An 11,901-nucleotide genomic window follows, 5' to 3' on the forward strand; every position below is an offset into this window, starting at 1 on the left:
TCATTCACTCATTCATTCATTCAAAGGACGTACATCCTTTAGGCATATTTCTCCAAACACTGATAGCATTTGCCAAAGACCTACTAGTTTAATAATCCTAAGCTTTACTTATATCACCAGCTTTCTGTGGCAATAAAATTCTCAGACAGAGCCTTTCTCTGCTGGATTCATGACATCTCTTGGATCCTACCTGAACTATGCTGCCTCTAAAATGTGGGAAGAAAGTCTCTTTCATGCTACACACACACACAGGCACACACACACACAGGGCCACACACACACATACATGGTCCATATTTCTAATGAGGTCTCCATGGTCATCTTACTCTCAGGGGCCATTGCTAAGCCCACGCTCTGAAGACAGCTTAGTTGCATCAAACTGTTTAATTGGCTGGCATTTTAAAAGTTTAAAGGGTTAATGCTTATAAGGGAAAGCGAAAATACTCTACCGCGCGTGCGTTTTGATCTGAGGTTCAAAACATACATGCAGATGAAAATGGCCAGCCTCATCGCGACACACAATCCCTTTCTCTGCCTCCCCATCCCTCTCCCTCTTCCCCTCCACAATCTTACAGATCTCAGCGCGATTAGAGAGCTGCCGATAAGTGAATGGCCAATGGTATTCTATGGTTTCAGTGTAGTCTGAAGATTAAATCCCTATGAAAATAATATATCTCTTCTCCACTCCCCTACCCCCTCCCTACTAGAAGCAGCTGCTTTTCACATTTAAATGTAGCAGGGGTAACAAGAGCCTCTTTTATCAGCTACTCCTATTCATAAGGCATTAAAATACATGCCGTTTCTTAATCCCTAGTGCAGCTCTAACTGGCTTCAGCTTTGTGCTGAAATAGTACGTATCTTTCAAAAGTAGCTGATGGAAATCATCTTCTAAACCAAATCAGTCTCTTGAAAGCTGCTCTCCCCAAGGTTTACACTGTACATAAATAGAGCCTGGGACACAGTGTGCGTCCAGCCTCCCCTCTCCACCATAAAGGGCTCGAGAAACAAGGCTGAAGTTTGTTTATAAGTAGCCCAAGTGACTTGGCAAGCTGCGTCCCTCCCCTCTCTCCTCCTTCCTACCCTGATTCCATACCCATCTTTGTAGCAGCACAACTTGGCACGGCACAGCGCTACTTCTGGGAAAGGCATTTCTGCATAAGCCAATCAGCATTTGCTGAGCAAGGTCACTTTCAGAGGCAGCTCTGAAATCTGAAGGCAGATTCTCCAGCAATGGTGACAGAGGGAGTGGGGGACACGGATCAGGTGGAAGATCACCTGGCTTCCCAGTTAAGCCACGGGCTGCAAGAGGAGCAGTGCAGGACTGGTGAATTTCACAACCACTGAGAAAACTGTCTTGTAGGCAGGTAGCTCACGGAAACTAACATAGCAATATGATGCATGCATAATACATATGTATACATTATGTACATCTGTATATATGCGCACACAAACATACATTATGTGCATCAGATAATAGCGTTTGCTCCATGTACAAGCACCTAAAAATAGCATTAGAAGACTATTAGTACAAAGGGAACATTTAAAATAAAGACAAAATTAAATACCCTGAATTACAGTTAACTCTTGTAGCACTATTTCTGTTGAAATTAGTTTCCTAAAATCAACTCTTTCTTATGTGTTTAAATTAAAACTGGCCCTTTAAAACAAATTCTTTCAAAATATATACACTTAAATATTCAAGCTTCCTTGGCAAATACATCTGGTTTTCTATCTTCAGTAAGATTAGTGGCTTCCTAGTCTCTAGCATTATTGCTAATGAAGAAGAGAAAAAGGTGGCAAAAATATTTGTGATATTTTGTGCTCAGCACTGTGCTTATTTTCATTAAGACGCTTCTAGAAGATATTTCAGGAGAAAACAGGGTCACATGCTTCTAACACTGTTTTACTCAAAGTTCCAGTTTAAAAGCGTAATTTTTTTTCTCAAAGCAAGTAAGCGTTGCTACAAGTGTTTTGGATTTTAAGTTCCTCTGGCAGATATATTTTTTTTTACTTATAAAATGTCACAAAGTTATAAAGTAGGACTGTCTACATGGCTACGTGAGAAGATTTGCCCCCTCCCCACACCCTAGTCAAATGTGGAAGGAGGGCTGGTAGGAAGAGAAATAACGCACAGTGAAAAGAAATGTACACATAGATATGTACCATCACTTCCTTCCTTTTGTGAAAAGTATCAACCCAACAAAGGTTGTAAGGTTTTTAATAAAAGGAGAAAAATCTTCAGGTAACTCTAAATGCCCTTTAATACCATTAAAGGAAAACTTCATTCCAATCACTGAGATTTATTGAAAATCTTACTTTCTGGGGTACTGGCGATTGCTTCGATATCATGTAACCTGACTGCCCTCTTCTGGATATAAAGAGAAATAGTAACAGCCCGGAAGAATTTAGGGATCTGTAGAAGACGTTGATTATTCTATTATGGCTAGGAAATCTGCAATGATAAAGAAATTCGTACTTGCATATCAGAAATTGAGCATGATTGTAAGGATATGCTAAATAATCTGACTTCCCCAGGACCCAGAATGAGATGCTTCCTAATTTTTTTTGACAGCTTTTTCTACTTGTGTACTGTTTTAAGTCTGAGACTTTCATGTCAGACCAAGTGTTCAAATAAAGCCAAAGTGAGGAACAAGAATTACTTTGAAATTTCCATTCAAGTGAGCCAAGCATTCATAAACCTTGCGTTCCATTTGGACAAGGGGCTCACATTTATTGAAACCTCCCAAAGTAGTTTGTCAATAATTAGACCACATTTTAAAGATTAAAAAAATGAAATAAAACTTTTCTCAAATAAAATAAAAGCCTAAGAAAATAACTACCATGTAATGTCATAGTTAAGTGAGACCTTACTTGGTATGTGGGAGAAGAATTACCAATTTAATAATCACAGATCCACCCATTTTTTCCCTTTATCTGTATTAGGTGATACAATCCTACGTATTACACATAATTAAAGAACTTTGGGTTTCTTTCTTTTTTGCCACTTTATGTCTGAAAAATGGTATAACAAATTCAGGATGATTGATAATTCAGGATCGAAAGTCATTAAATGCCAACAGGAAAAAAAGTTACCCTCAATTATAACGGTGATACTACGTCAAACAGATAGAGGAAATCCTAATTCTGAGCTCTATTAAAATGCACTTATTTCAATTTCCAGTTGCTATGTATGTCCTATTAGCAGCCTGACATTTTGAGTAGTACACTAATTCATATGAATTGGGTTTTAAATGAAAGCTTTCAAGTCAACCTTTATGGAGCACTGAATGCGTGATAAGCTCAGAATTAGCAAGAGAATGAGGTGATACTTTCTCACCAAGCGAGCTTCTTAGACGGAGGAGCAAACCGGAACACTCCAAATTATAAAATGCTTTCATTTCAAGGACCTCGCCCATAAGTAAAGCACATGCTGATTTCATCATATTTTTCTCTGGAGACCTATTAAGTAGTTGGGAGCAGATATAATTCTAGTCTGCAGTTAGAAAATTAAAGGTCAGAGGTTAAATGTGTGTCTTGCCAGGTAGGTCTCAGCTGGATCTCCACCTGTCAGGCACCAGAGTTGGGGACAAATTCCGAAATGTGATACAAAGTGGGTTAAGAATACACACAACTGGGCAAAGTTTACAGAGGCCAAGGTTAGCAAGAGAAGAGAAAGCGGGATCTCCTGATGGTCTAATTATCCCCTAGAGAGGCTGCTGGACCTACAGTGGGGTTCTGTGTTCCACTGGAGGGACCCTTCCCTCTTGTCTGTCTCTTTTGATAGGACCAAGGTAAGAAGTGCCTCGAGGAGGGCGAGGTGGGCTGCTCATCCTCAGGCAGGCTGGCTGCAAGGTGCCCCTCTTTTGCAGTTGCAGGGAATGGGGGCTGTGCACTCATGGAGGACTAGGACAGAAGGATGTTAAAAATTCCCCTGCTCTGGGGAAGAGCCTGGTCCGACTAAGAGAATAAGAGCTGCTGTTTTCATCCAGCTTGCTGGCCAGGCAACTCAGAATAGGCTCCCAAGGACCCACTCGGCCAATCCTGCTCAAGCACCACATTGTATTAATGGAAGAGCACTGGACTCGGAGTCAGCTTCTTCCCAAGCTCTGCACATTGTGATCGCCATTTCCACCACAGAACTATTTCCTCTCTACCTCAGTTTACTCATCTGTAAAAGGAGGAACCTGGATCTGACGCTTCCTAAGACACCTTCCCAGTCTTAATCCAAATGTTCTTACAAAGTCACTTATAATTTCCATTAAATTATATCACTAAATTGGGTATCCAACTATCTCCATGAGCAAAGGCTACCAATTAATTATGTGACAAAAATCTAAAGAGTTATGAAAATTTTTATGTCAATTTTTCCCCTCAGATACTAGATTGAACAAAATGACTGCAAATCGTTAGATTTTATGGCTTGCTCACTTACGTAATAAATCTGACATGACCTGAAATTCTCTCTGTCTTTTTTTTTTTCAAGTTAATAAGGTCATTGGTTTCTATTCCTACAGAAAACCTCTTTTGTCCAGAACCAGGGTAAAAGTCAAGTTATTGTGGTCCCGGGGCTCCAGGCGAGAAATTGAGAGACTCAACAGCACAGCATATAACGTTAGCTATAACGTTAGTGATGCAGCAAGGATGTTTGGTCCTCTGGTCTAGGGGCATGCTAGGGTGGAATTGATGCTGAATCCTTTGGAAGGAGTCCTGTCAGGTATAGTTTCTTCCTCCTCTGCTGGTCAAAGAATTGTGACAATAGAGGCTGCAGGCTCAGCTGTTAGCTGTCTTGTGCCAATGAAAACTCCCAGAGCAATGACAGCTATGGGGAAATGGGGCCAGAGCTAGGGAAGTAGAGCAAGCGGGGAATCAATAAAGATAAAGGATAAGGCAAACCAAATGCTCCTGCCTGCTCTGATCCCAAATCAACACACAGATCACCATTTAAAATACTTGCCCTGATCCACTCAAGTCCATTGTGACTTCCCTAGTGGAGTTACAAGAAAATGTGCTCTAATCCCTTGGAATGTAAGTTCTATGAGGGCAGATATTTTTGTCCGCTTTGTTCATTGCTGTACCTGCAGTAGCGAGAACAGTGCTTGGCACCCGGTTGGAGTGCAGCACATATTTGTGGTAGAGGTAGACGTGAAGGTGGAGTTGGTGGTAGATGTTGTGATGGTGATGGAGATGCAAATGGAGGTGGAGATGGTGGTAGTGTTGGAGGTAGAGGTGGAGGTGGTGGTGATGGAGGTGGAGGTGGCAGAGGTGGGGTGGTAGAGGGGGTGGTGTTGTGATGGCAGTGATGGACTGTGAGGACTTCCTAAGATGGGCTTTGTTGTGTCAGTAACAAAGGGGCCAAAAGAAGTGCAGAACTGAAGACAGTGTGATAGAACAGTCCCCCCCCCCCTAATTCCGGCCCCCCCCCCCCCCCCCCCCCCGCCATGAAATAGCTTGAATCCCTGTTTCCAGTTGAGCCTACAGAAGACTTCCTCAGTTTTTAATTACAAAAGTCAACAAATCCCCATGGTTTTCTTATGCAAGTTTGAAAGCACCTTCCCCTCTTCTGAAACCTTAGGCCCCTCATCTCCTTAGGCCTGTCAAGCCAGCTCTGGCCTTACTGGAACTCAACCATCACCCATGGCTGGTCACTGCCTGGGCAACCTCACCACAAGGTTCAGATCCTCTGGGACCTCTGTTAGAGAAGTCCAACTCGCAAATCTAATCAGTCCAGGTGTCTCCTTAAAACCTCCCAATGGCTCTCCAAGTACAATGGGCTACAACCCTGCCCAAGCCACAGCAGCCCTTCCCCCCTTCCCTTCTCTGACCTAATCCCCCTTCAGGGCCCAATCCACCCAGCCTCTCCTCTGGGTGCCCTTCTAATGAATCTAGCACACCGTTTCACGGTTTCCACTCACCCTTTTCTTTATCCCTCACTCCTTTCTCTTCCTAGAAAATCTTTGTTCATTCTTTGAATTCCCTTCAGGAACACTCCAAACCCATCCTTCAGATTTCATCCTTTGAAACCTCATCTTCTTCTCACTCTTTTTGAAGACTCCTACCCTGGCACCCTATCGTTTCTTCCCTCATCCAGGCAGAGTGCCCCTCCTTGGAGCCTCCTTTGGCATCTGGGCACGTTCCTGCCCTAGCACAACTGGCTCTGTGGAATCACTCTCAGTGCCTATCTGCCTCACTGACTATGTGCTATTTGGGAACAGAGCTGAAATGAGTACCCAGCATGGAGCTGCCACATCATCAGGGATGATTCTCTTTCTTTCCCATCTACCAGTACAGTGTGGCAAACTGTATCTCTGTTAGCACATTATCTGAAATAATGGGAACCTAAGAGAAAAATAAGTAAATATTGAGAGACCAAACGAGAACTCTTTCTCTGATCACCGAATACAATTGTGTGCCCTGAAGCAAAAGTAAATCGGCTTAGTACTCAAGAGCAAAGAGAGATCTATTGAGATCTCAAAATTTCAACATGGGGGGTAGGGGAGCAGTCAGGTCCTGCAATCTGATGGTCAGGTGTGGAGGTGGGCTTGGGGCTGCTAGGAGATTTGTTGAAAGTTTCATTTGCTCAGCAAAAATACTCTTGTTTAGGAGGCATTTTATTTGTGTGCTTAGAGGTAGCAACGGTTGGGGAAGGTTCTGATGCACCCCTAAAGCTACATTCTTCAGTGCCACCTATAAGAAGGACCAAAGAAATGAGCAGAGAGGCTGCAAATATACATCTTGTCAAGAAGAAGCAGGTATTTACCATAGATGATACTCTTGGGGTTCAACATTTGCTAGGTGCAAAGGTCCTCGTGTAGATTCAGAAGAAGAGGGACTCTAGGAATGTACGAGATGGCTCTTTGGTTGCCTGAGTTTCCAAAGCTATCCAATGACGGCTCTGAACTCAAGGATCACTAAGAAATGTTTCTTTGAGGAGGCAAGAACTATCACAAAGGCATTCAAGGGCATCTAGGAAGCCCTCTGCTATCTGTGTCAATAGACACAATAATATAACTCCAACTTTTTAAAAATGGGAAGAAAACAGCAGACCTAGATGTCTGTAAGGGGCCAGATAATAAGGGGCAGGAAATAAGTGCACCGTGTCCAATTATACCACACAGCAGGGACAGAAGCCCTTTTCAAGATGAGAAGCTATTTTCATTTCCCCGAAGCTTTGAGATCAACAAGGTGATGCAAGCTGTGGGAAGGAGGGCAGGGATTGAGAGAGTAGAGTCCTTGGTAAAGGCAACTGAGGATGGAGGTTGGGTAGGGAAAGAGGAAGGAAGACAGTGGTGCTGAGAATCAAGTCTTCATGCGAGTGGATGTGGGGTGGGGCAGGGATGTCATTGCCGATCTTTTTTTTCCCCTCCATTTTCTTCATTGGGATTCTTGGCTCTGTAACAGAGATGAAGTAATCAGTCAATAAATATTATCCTTTGTTATTGTTACTGATATTATTATTCTTATTAAGAAAATAGGGGCAAATGGAACAAATAATAAAGTTTAGACTGTAAAATTGTTGGAGAAGAGAAGACCAAAGTCCAACTCTCTTTATATGTATAGCAAGGTAATGAGAACTGAGAACAGTGGAGGGAAAGTAGCACAAGAGCGTTGGAAAGAACAAGAAGCATCAAGCAATGTCAAAGACCAAGGGCTGACTTACCAGGGAAGATTTTTAAAGCAAAGGGAATTGTTACACATGGCCAAAACACCGGGAATACATTAATCTTTCTATATTGCTATGGCAATTTAGAGAAATGAGCACTGACAATGAGCTGTCATAAAAATTACATACAAAATCTTTGCTATTGGAGATTATAGTTATCAAGGGCTCATGGGATTAACAAAGAGGGAAGCCGGAGGAACTTCAATAAGAAGAAAAATTATGCTTACTTACGTTATTCCTTTATGGCATCATTTGAACATTTTTAATTTAATGTGAAATTTCAGAAGAAGAATGGTTCTGTTGGTTGAATAGGAATGGAGTGTATGCAAAATACTGAGCTTTGTGCTAACCCAGAACTTTTTCTAAGCAAAAATCTGAGGAACTGGAAACCACACATGAAAATCTTCACAAAAAGGTCCTATGAAAGCAACAGTGAGTGGACATGTGGATGCTAACATCTGTTCCTTCATCTTTCATCCAATAGCTATTGAGGCCCTAGTGTGTGCCAGGCCATGTAACTGGTGTTGAGGAGGGAGTGTTAGCTACACATAATCCCTGCTGGCCTAGAAATTCCAGGAGGAAATGTGTTAATTCCTAAGCTGATTATTCGAGAATGATCACCATTGGTTAGTCAAAGTAGAACTTTCTACTTGTGTTTTCCCAGCAATCCCATGAAAGTTCAGCTAAACTAACCCGTCCTTCAGAACCCCTCTCATGGAGGCAGGGTCTAGACCCTGCCACATACCATCTCTTGGTTTCCATGAAGAAAGCCTAGTACTAATGCCACAAGCTAGTTTCTCTTTGTTTCCATATGTTTTCCTGGGGGTTCTCTCATCACAACATGTTATACAACCCATATCAACATCATGTCCCATTTGGTCAAAAGGCATTTCCAATCCAGTGCTTCCTAACCCCTTTTAGGGGAAGTATTACATGCAAGTTAACATTACCATGCCCTGACAGATCAAATGAGGAGATCCAGCCAGAAAGCATTGAAAGTTCATGACAAACCAGGTCACTTTCTATTAGATTTACATTTCTGTAATAGGGTTCTTTAAGGACTCCTCTTGAAGATGGTTTATGATATCCCGTGTCAGCTATTCTCTTGAATTCCACTCCACTCATATCAGGATTATTGTGTGCATGGCTGCATGGACTGTGCTCAGTTTACATACAGCAGGATGGCAGGTAGATAGGGGTGGGGAAGGGAAGACCAAGGCATAGAACTAGACCCACCCAGCAGGACAGGAAAGGAACTGAGGGGCGCAGAAATGTGATGTCCCACCATGCAGGCCAGTAGAGACATAAGGAGGCAATACAGAGTGAAGATTAGACAAGTAGGCAGATGATCTTAGGCAGGTCTATCAGTGGGATAATCGGTCCACAACCAGTGAGCCTGGGGTCAGGAGCTAGGTCCTAGAATCTGAGAGAAAGACTAGAAAAATCAAAGAGAGTGACAAAAGTTTAACGAGGGATATTTGGAAGTAGATACATCAGTGGATTCAGTCTTAGAAAAGGAAATTTCCCATCATAGGAAGCAGGACTCATACTATGAAAGAGGTGAGGGAAAATCACGTGAGTCCAGGAACCAAAAAAGCAATGTCCATTGTCCAACCGGGCCATCAAAGATCTGAGAGAGGAAAGCTGAGTCCCAGTGATGAGAAAGGAAGCCAGTGGTCAGGGTAGGGCACTGTGATGACAGAGTTGTGTGACAGCCCAGGAGGTAAGATTCAGCCATCATGAAATGCATGGCACACCATGCTGTGTGCCTGTGTGTGTATGTGGTAGCCACGGTGAGGACATGACAGCAGAATCACTTAAAAATTCACTGCCACAGGCAAGGATGCATCTGGGAACTAGGAGGAGGCTGAGCTTGAAGGTGGCAATGTTACTGTCATAGAGAGCCGTGGACAGAGGTGGAAGAATCCGGCAACTTAACTCTCCTTAGGTTTCCCCCAGGCTCTGCACAAGTTATCACCAATCCCTCTGCCACCTACCAAGTAAGCTCTCTTCTTAAAGCGTCAGAATCCTCTTTAGCTCCTGGGTCTCTGTTGAGTAACATTGGGAGCAAACATCCTTCACTGTTAAAAATTTTAAAAAAAACTACTATAGTCAGCCTACGATTTTTAATTACTAAACAAATGCTCAATTCTCATATAGATTTTTAAGTTTACTTTGCCTTTTGGTCAAGCTAAGTTCCTTGGAGAAGGAAGCATTGATTGAATCCTGTACGTGCCATATACTGTCCTAAATGCCATGGTAACCATGGTGAACAAGGTACGTCCCCTGCCCTGAAGAGTTACAGGTAAGAGGAAGGGGCAAAAAAAATGTATAGGTGACTTCAGTTCAGTGCAACAGTATGTGGGAGAGTCCCCTGTCAGGTCTTGCGAAGAGACTTGTTTAGGGACAGCTTTCCAGAAGGATTAAGAACAAACTGAGAGCTTTGCATACGCAGCAGCCTTATCGTGGGAGGGTCTGGTGGCTCCATGGAACAGCGAGCTATTTGAGAAATGGATTTCCTAGTTTTTCAATGTGATAATACTTGATAGGAAATTATCATGGACTTACTCTGATGCACAAGGCTCATGTTACCTGATCTATGTAAAAGGAAAACATGATTAATGTTCCAATGTTTGCGACGTCTATGAAGAACACTCTCAGAAGAAGATGTGTATGAGTCTGCGATTATTTAGGCTGTCTAAGAAGGTGATCCCAAAGAGCCCCAGTTAGATAGCAGATTTTACCGTACTCATAACATCTATGTTGAACTTGATGCAGTGAAATGGTAAGAGAACTGGATCAGAAGTTAGGATTCTCCATTTCCCTTTTCCAGGTTTGTCGCTAAACATCCCTGGACCACTGGCAAATCCTATCTGTGGTCTCCATGTCCTCATTTCTAAAATGAAGGAGTTGAGCTGGGTTTCCCACTTGTTGTAAAGGGCTGTGATGCTGCTGTAAAATTATTCTGAGAATGGTGCCATAATCATTTATGATGATCTATGAAAAAGATAACTTAGAACATAACGTTCTCTTTGCGAAACCCAGTTGAAGACAATAGACAGGATGTAGTAAATTATCTACCTTGGGGTACAAAGAAACTCCAGTCAAATGTATGTGCTTAACACGTGGGTGAAAGTGCTTAAAGCCATTTGTCTGTTTGTACTAAATACATAATCACCAGGCTTATACAACCAGGCATTTAAAATCATATGCTATATAGTCCGAATGTCACTTCATAGGTAAAACAGACATATGTGTCAAGAAAGTAGTTCTATAGACTGCTTTGAGGAACAGGGTGAAAGGGTCCCTCTGGCCCAAAAAAAAATCTCTCCCACTGGCCCACTATAGCCCCTGAAATTCCTGCTAGGGCTTCTTGAGGATTAAATATAAATCCTAAACTCCCTATCTTTCTTCACCCTCTGAGCCTCACAAGACCTTCTGGATTAACTAAGATAATTTATGGAAATGTGACTGGCATGCAATTGTCAATCAGTAAACTTTAGTTCCATCTTCCCCTTCTTGCTGTGACATTTAGCTCCCTCCTCAGACAGGGACGGTCCCTTTCTTTTGCTCTCTCTCCACTGAGCCAGGTAGATGTCATGCTGTCTCTAAGCCTTTGCTGGCTTTGTGCTACTTCCTTCACCTGGAATGTTCTTCTCCCTGCTCTGTGTTCATCAGAATAGTTTGTGTCAGTCAGGGTTCCTGGTTGCAAACAACAAAAGCTTCCTCTGGCTCTATCAAGCTCCAAGAGAAAGGTTATGAGTGGCTCTCACAATGATGAGGAGCTGGGAAGCTAGTCATGCAAAATGAGAGGGACTCCAGGGATCTCCCGAGGCCCCAGAGCCACACCTCAAGACCGATCGATCCGGTCTGCACACCCCGCCACAGCTGCAACCTATCTGACCACCAGTGGCCCTGTCTTTGGGCATTAACTCCACAGTCAGAGCCCACAGACCACACATGTGTTTGGTGAGACTTAAGTGGTGGGCTGATCCCCTGGCTGCACCCAGTCAAGGTGAGGTGGGAGGAGATCCATTGGCTCTAGCAGTGGGATGCAGCAATGAGAAGAGGTGTCTGAAATTAGCATTCCAATGGAAGAGGAGGCTCAAGGAGGGAGTCCACCAAGGCAGCGACAGGGCACTAATAAGAAAAGGGATTGGGTGCCAAAGAGCCCAAAAACTACCAACGTCCCCACAGAATCCATTCTCCAGAACTTTGATCAAAGCCTCTCTCCCAGGCAA

The sequence above is a fragment of the Equus quagga genome, chromosome 2 (genome assembly GCF_021613505.1).
Source record: "Equus quagga isolate Etosha38 chromosome 2, UCLA_HA_Equagga_1.0, whole genome shotgun sequence".
NCBI lineage: Eukaryota > Metazoa > Chordata > Mammalia > Perissodactyla > Equidae > Equus > Equus quagga.